We start from the raw sequence: 6,961 nt of genomic DNA, 5'->3' as shown, positions 1-6,961 counted from the left end.
CGGGCGCGGCTCTGTGTCCCGTGTGTGTCCCCCCCCAACCTCGGGGAAGGGGGTCTGGCAGCGGCCGGGGGGGACCCCACGCCGGTGCGCGGGGGTCGCGGTGCTTGCGCTCCCCCCCCTCCGCGCAGATACAGCGCGGGGTGATGCTAAATGCGTGTCGGCAAGAGGGAAGCACAAAAGCCCTCTTTTCACACCGAGCCATCGCGGAGCGGGCACGCGTAAAAGTAGCTGTAAGTACCGTGCCGCAGAAAGAACGCCCTGATGGTCTGGTGTCGGGGTGGTGATGGCGGGGAAGGGCCCGTAGACATGCACGGGGGTTGATTTACGTTAAGAAAGAAAAAAAATGACGTTCTTTTTAGTTGGTAGAACTGTATTGCTGCTTTTGAAGTTACCCACCTCTGCCCTTTCACCGTTGCGAGTAGGGCTGCTACACCAAAGAGGTGAAAATAAATCCATCGTGCCCATGAAGGACCAAATCAAAGCGGGAGGGTGCTGGGTACGTGCTGGGGAGGGCCACTTTTGATACATAACGTCTGCGTAGCCCAAGACTGCACATCCCCACAGACACCAGCTTCCTCTCAGACGGAGATGGGTCAGCGGCGGCGGCGAAGGCAAAAGAGGAACCCTCGAGCTTGAACCGAGATTGAGGATGCAGAACCTCACTCCCCCTCAGTGCCAAGACTCTGAAGATGGTTAAAACGATTGTGCTGTGGGGCATTTTGGGGGGATCTGTGTCCCGAGAGTGTTCGATAGCCGCCGACACGCTTCCCTGAGAAGCGTGAGAGCTTCCTATAAAGTACTCACAAAGGGAATCCCAACTGAAGTGGGATTTTTAATTCCAGATATGATGGATTCAGCATCCTGAATCCATCTCATTTGGGGGGGGAATCTTCTATTTATCTTGGAGCAGAAAGAAAAAATGGACATTTCTCTGCCTTTTTTCATCAGTCTGCAAAAATCTTCAGAAATCACCTGTGAAGGACAAGGGCAATTGAAGGGGTCAAATGACTTCAGTTCTAGATTTTTCTACAGAGATATACATTGTCGGTATAGGCAGAACCTGCCTAGGACAACTGAAGAGGGACTGTCAAAATTACTTGCCTTGCCCACTGAATTTACATGCCACAGAAATGACTTTCAGCCGGTGTTCGTGCAGAGATGCCTTTGAACTAGCCTCAGAAATGGCACGTTCTGGTCCACCATGGGTGTTTGTGAGATTGAAATTAAATTTCTGACATAGCTCAAGGTGTGGTAACGTGGGGGGGAAGATTATAGGCCTGCATTTTAAATCGTGACTCAGTTGTTTTGAATGACATGTTTTGAATGTCTTGAGACGCACAAAGGGGCCTATTTTCTTCGTCGCACTGAGTGGCATAAGTATCTGCCCTCTAAAAATCAGACCTCTTTTAAGTTTAAATTGATCTATCATGATTTTAATCGCTCGGAGCTTCAACCAGAAAGTAGAAGAACAAGTCTAGGGAGTAAGGCAGCGTGAGGAGGAAAGGCTTGGGAACCATCGCGAGAGATGCACCCACCTTTACAGAGTCCGTTCGCTGCTCAGCAATGCCAAGTGCATCTACCAGCACCTCTCAGCTCAGGGTTTAAGCAGAGCATTCTGCGATTTTGATGCCCTTTGGTTCTGGACAGTTGTGGGGAAATTGGGCTTCGTGCCTCTGCACACCCAAAATGCATGCTAGAGTGCCTTCTTCCTTTTGTAAAACCAGCATTTTAATTTTTAAGGAGCACAGAAGCACTTGCAAGTGTAGCAGCTCATCACACCATGTTCTGTGCTCGTCTCCCTTTCCCAGTTGTTTTATGGGCTTTGCTCACGCCAAGCCCGCACAACCTGTGAAAAATTACATCCTCGTTGCCTTTCCTTACGTCCCGTGAGCATCTCCATGAAAACAGCCCCATTTCCAAAGCACCACCCGAAATTCTAGTGTCAGCATGTCTCCACTGCAGCCGCTGGTGAGCTAAACCCTCGTAATGCCATGGGGATTTTGGTGACCACAACAAAGGGCAGCTGGGATGTACAAGGGTGCAGCCAGACACTCCTCTGCAAAAGGGGCTGGAGCAGTTTAAGGCTCCTCAGCTGTCCCGCGCTGCTCCTCGGGTGATGGTTATATCCAGCAGCAGAGCTGTGCTCACAGCATCAGTATCTTTACTCCTTTTCTCTGGAAAGTCAGTTGGATTATCTTAAGTTGTGCTGGAAGATGCTTAGAGCCGACATTGCTGATGCTGCACAGAATCAAATTATGGGAGACTCGACGGCTCTGTTCTGGTAACTCGGGCATCTTACTAATTGTTTTGCCAGGGATTAGCAGATAAAGAAACTAATTGGTGAGGTTGTCTCATTGTTCTGACTTCTCCATGAGTATTTCGATCTAGAAGCCATGCAGGGAGGGTGCTTGGCTGCTCTGGGGCAGGGAGGAGTGAGTGGTGGAGCTATGCTGAGGTGCCTCAGCAAAACATAATTTGATCATTGAATAAACTTTTTTGAAATTTTGAAGTGAGTTTTTAATATGCACTTTTAAACCGATAGGAAAAAAAAAATCAGCAGCATAGGGCCAAACAGATACCCAGAAAATATCTGTGTGGTGGTCGCAGACCTTGTGGGCAGTAAGCAGTTGGATGCTAGGAGTCCAGGGGCTGCATCACATGGAGAGATGTGCTGCTATCTTGGAGCTCATGGGAGAGGATGGGATTTTTCAGGAGTATTTAAATGACCCAGGAGCAGAAATCTCACCGACGGTGACATTCTGAGGCAGGCACTTTGGATGAGCCTCCATCTGCTCCTTCAGTCTGAACAGTGACGGCTCACAATGCTGAGCCCTCCGGTCCCACGTCTGGTGTGGTGCTCAGAAAGGGCTCAGGCTTGGTCATCAGCACAGAGGGAAGGATTGCTATCGTTTTTTGACCTTCCCAGTTTTTCTTACCATTTTGTAGTGTTCTTCCTATAGATGTCCTCTGTGGTGGTATATACAAGGTCCTTCCATTTTATGATGCCCTGTAGCTTTAGACACGTCGTCCCCATAGTTATTTCCATGCTACTGTAGAGAAGTAAACCAAGTTACCTTTTTTCCGCTTGACCATATCTATCTACTCTTTAAGTAAATGGTTGCAAAGAAGCTATCTATGAAACCAACCTTGAAACAACAGGGATCCCTGAGCTGCTGCAGCAAGAAAGGGGTGAGCAGGTGACAGCGTACGTCCCTTCCAGTTTTCCCCTCTGACACCAGATTTCCCAATTGCAGTAGCTGATTCGATCTCACGCCACACCGTACCATCCTATTTTGGTCCTATTTCGATTGGCATGAACGGGCAAGCAGCACCCATCAGCCCATGGCTGTCCTACAGGGAACTCTACAGTAAATACACAGAACTGGTAGTTCAAATGCTGTAACAAAATACCCAAATCAGGAGGAATAATGAGATGTACAGTTTGAAGCAAGGCATTCAAAGATGTAAACAGCATTTTTAATTTAAAATGGTTAAAGTCATAAAAGGAGACTGGTTTAAAAGGGCCTTTCATGTAGCAAATAAGTTTAAAGACCTAGTTAAAGAATTTATTTTGTATTCATAACTCTTAATGCAGTTTGCATTTATCAGGCCATATATGCACTTTCTCACTTAAACACTTCTTTCTTGCCTTATATTTTGGCATGCAAGCTAATGTCACGCACCATCTCCACATGGAGAAGTTACTTCATTGGGCGTCAGTGTCATACTGACATTAAAATTTTGTATTTATTGTTGGTCACCAGAATCTGTAAAGGGTACACAGACAAAAATCTGAACTTTGGCCATCCTATCAGGTGCCAAAAAAAATGTATCCATCTCTCTTGTAAGAGTTTAAATTTTCAGATTTTATATTATATTATATTATGTTATGTTATGTTATTTTTTAGGGAAAACAATTGTAGTAACTCAGAAAATTCACAGTAACCCCTCCGTACTGCTGTGCCGTAGCCTCAGGGACACGCGTGGCGAGGAGGCATGGGAAGAGGCGGAGCACAGGGCGGGAGCCTGCCCTTGGGAAGCAGCCAGCAGCGCAGTAGAAAGCAGCGTCGGTAACTCCACCTGGGCACCAGTTCTGCCTGGTGGATATCAGGCAGGGTCACTGTTCGAGGTAAGCAAGCAGGCCAGAAGTCCTCCTCTCTGCTCGTGGACTCATAGTTTCTTTATGGTACATCTTTGTTGTTATATTTCTGTATTTATTGGGGGGAAAAGAGGACAAAGAACAACATGTCTGCACTTCTTCGTGTTATGGCAGTGGAAAAAACACTTCCTCACGGTGCGTGGATGAGCCCAGAGATGCTCCTCACTCCTAGTCCACTGCACCTGAGCAAGCAATTAAAGGAAAAGCGCAAACGGGTCTGAGTCGAAAACATTAATGTTGCATTTGATATTGAAAACATGTGATGAATTATTTGTTCCGCAGCTGTGTGGGCAATTAGACAGTCCTGTATTAAAGTCTTAGGAGGCCTCGCAGCATCTCCCAGACCGTGCCCTGCAGCCTTTTGGGTCGGCGGCAGCAGCGTCGGCAGGTGCTTTGCGCGGGAAGCCCTGGCTGAGCAAAGCCAGCCTGCTTTATGGCCGAGCACTGCGGCTGGGCGTGATATTGCCAAGGCCTGGCAACCAAAGCCTCCCACAATTTAACGAACATTGGGTACGGAAATATTTTTGAAGTGTTTTTCATCGGTAGTTTACAGCAGGGTGTAAAGCAGTGAAGCGACTGTCACATTTTACCAAGCTCAGTAACAGGAGCAAATACTTGTTTCAGCAGCAGAAATATTTCCATTAAATGTGGTCCTGAAGTTCAAAGCTCACGTGGTAGGAAGTATGGTGCTGGCTACGTCTTTTCACTCACCATTCGTGTTATGCATGCCGTTCTTCACTGAATGTAACCTTCAGGGGAATAACTTAAATAAAATATTTTAAAAAATGGACCCAAGGAGTGCCCCGTGCCCTCCGTGCTGGGGGAAAAAGCCAAACCTCCGTACGCCTCCCAGCTGCACCCAAGGAGTTAAAAGGGCAGGAAGAGCAAAAATAAGGCAGGAGTAGGACAGCAGGAGGTTTGCACAATGCTGAAGCAAGCAGCAGGGAGCAGAAGCCATGGGCTGGCAGAGGGGGGGACGGGGCACGCCTGGGGGCCAGCAGCCCCGCTCAGCCCCTGGCGAGGCCACGGCCACCCGCAGCCTCGGGGTCTGCAGGGCTGCTCGCCCCGGGTGCCCCACGGCTTGGCTGGGATCGCTCCTGGTTTGCATCGCGGCCCGTGGTTAGGGAGCGCTCAGTGGTTTGATGGGACCGCTGCTATTTTGGGGTCTTCCCTGCGTGACCATCACCACGCCGGGCTGGTGTGGAGGGAGCTCTGCAGAGACCCTCAGCCTCGCTGGTGGGGTCCGGCCCTTGCTCTCCTTAACCTGTGTCAGCCCGAGTCGCCTGCATTGGGTGGCATCAAGGGGGGGACCGCTCGCACCCTGGGAATCACTTGTAATCGCAGAAACCAGCACCCGTGTGGCACCCACAGCTGCAGCGCTCGGAGCCTTTCGGTGCAAGGACATTATCGAATCAGCGTGACTTCAAATGAGGTGCTCCTGAGTTTGCATATGTGCTCCAAGAGTTACGCTGTTTCCCAGCACGTATTATACGATCCTCATCGTTTGCTCAGCGTCTGAGTTTCATACACACTAGAAGATCTCCGGTGCTTAGGAATTGTTTTGATAGAAGTTGTGGGGAGGGGGGAAAAAAAAAAAAAAAGGAAGATGTACACATGTTCCACTCTCCTGACTTCATTGCTGCCCATCGCCACCAGCTCCTCCCCATCAAGCGCAATCGGGTTAGGCTTGGCAGCCCTCTTCAGGCTTTGCGAGCAAATGTAGCACCGGTGTTCACATTCATTTACATAAAAAAAATAAACCCCCCAAGATGTGATATTCCAGCACATCCCTCTCATGCCATCCCCAGTTATTGCCTCTTTCTTAAGTCCTGGTTAAACACTTCTGTTTTCTATAGCAACAGCCAAGTTAGGCAGCACACAGCAGCGGTAAATCCAGATTAGCAGATACAATAACCCCCCGGCAAACCACAATACCCTCTGCCACCAGTGAGACCAGGCTCGCAGGCAGCGAGAGGGGCTGCGGCGTTTCCCCAGGCAGCAGGAGCTATGCAGAGGTGGCAGCAGCACCAACAAGGAGATCTCCCTCAAAACTCATCCGCTGGGGGAGAGCAGCGGCGATCCCCTCCGCTCCTTTCCTGCAAAGGCCTCGCTTCATCTGCTGCATGGTACGTCTGAGCCCCCAAACCACGCCTGAGCCCCCCCAGCCACACCTGAGCCCCCCAGGAGCAACAGCCCGAACACACCAGCACCGACGCACAGTTAAAACCAGAGCAAAGTCCCCAGGCAGTGCTGCAGAGAAAAAGAATTGAAAGGCAGAAAGAAGGGAAAAATATGTTGATATTTATTAAAATGTGGTTTAGTAATCCTTTCTCTTACGGTTGGTTCTTGGAGTGAGGCCAGCCAGGCTGCTCATCACTGCCATCATAAGACCAGGAGTCACCGACTGGATACGAGGGCTGAGATGCAGCAAGTAGAAAAACTATTAGAAGAGATTCAGCTGCAATCTCTGGAAATCAGTACCTGGTTGCCACATTTGGTGGGAAAAAGGCGTGTTCTGGGGGGGGCAAATACCAGGCTCCTCTCCGGCTCGCTCCACAGCTCTGGGCACAGGAGCATCGTTGCTGGCTCGGCCGCCATGGCTCTCCCCAGCCTATGCAGTCTGCCAACCCGGGCAACAGCTTTCAAAAAATGCTATTTAAAAAAGGATTTTGGCCACGGTTACTCAAGTTATGCGGCCACTGTGGAGCCTCATGCAAAATGTTTTTTTACAAACATTTAAACCATTTATAAACAAGGTTTCATAACTTGGCAGTCGGACTCGATTTTTGTTATTTTTCACCC

The sequence above is a fragment of the Haliaeetus leucocephalus genome, unplaced genomic scaffold (assembly GCF_000737465.1).
Source record: "Haliaeetus leucocephalus isolate CR32 unplaced genomic scaffold, Haliaeetus_leucocephalus-4.0 Scaffold984, whole genome shotgun sequence".
Taxonomy (NCBI): domain Eukaryota; kingdom Metazoa; phylum Chordata; class Aves; order Accipitriformes; family Accipitridae; genus Haliaeetus; species Haliaeetus leucocephalus.
This window is presented reverse-complemented; position numbering follows the sequence as displayed.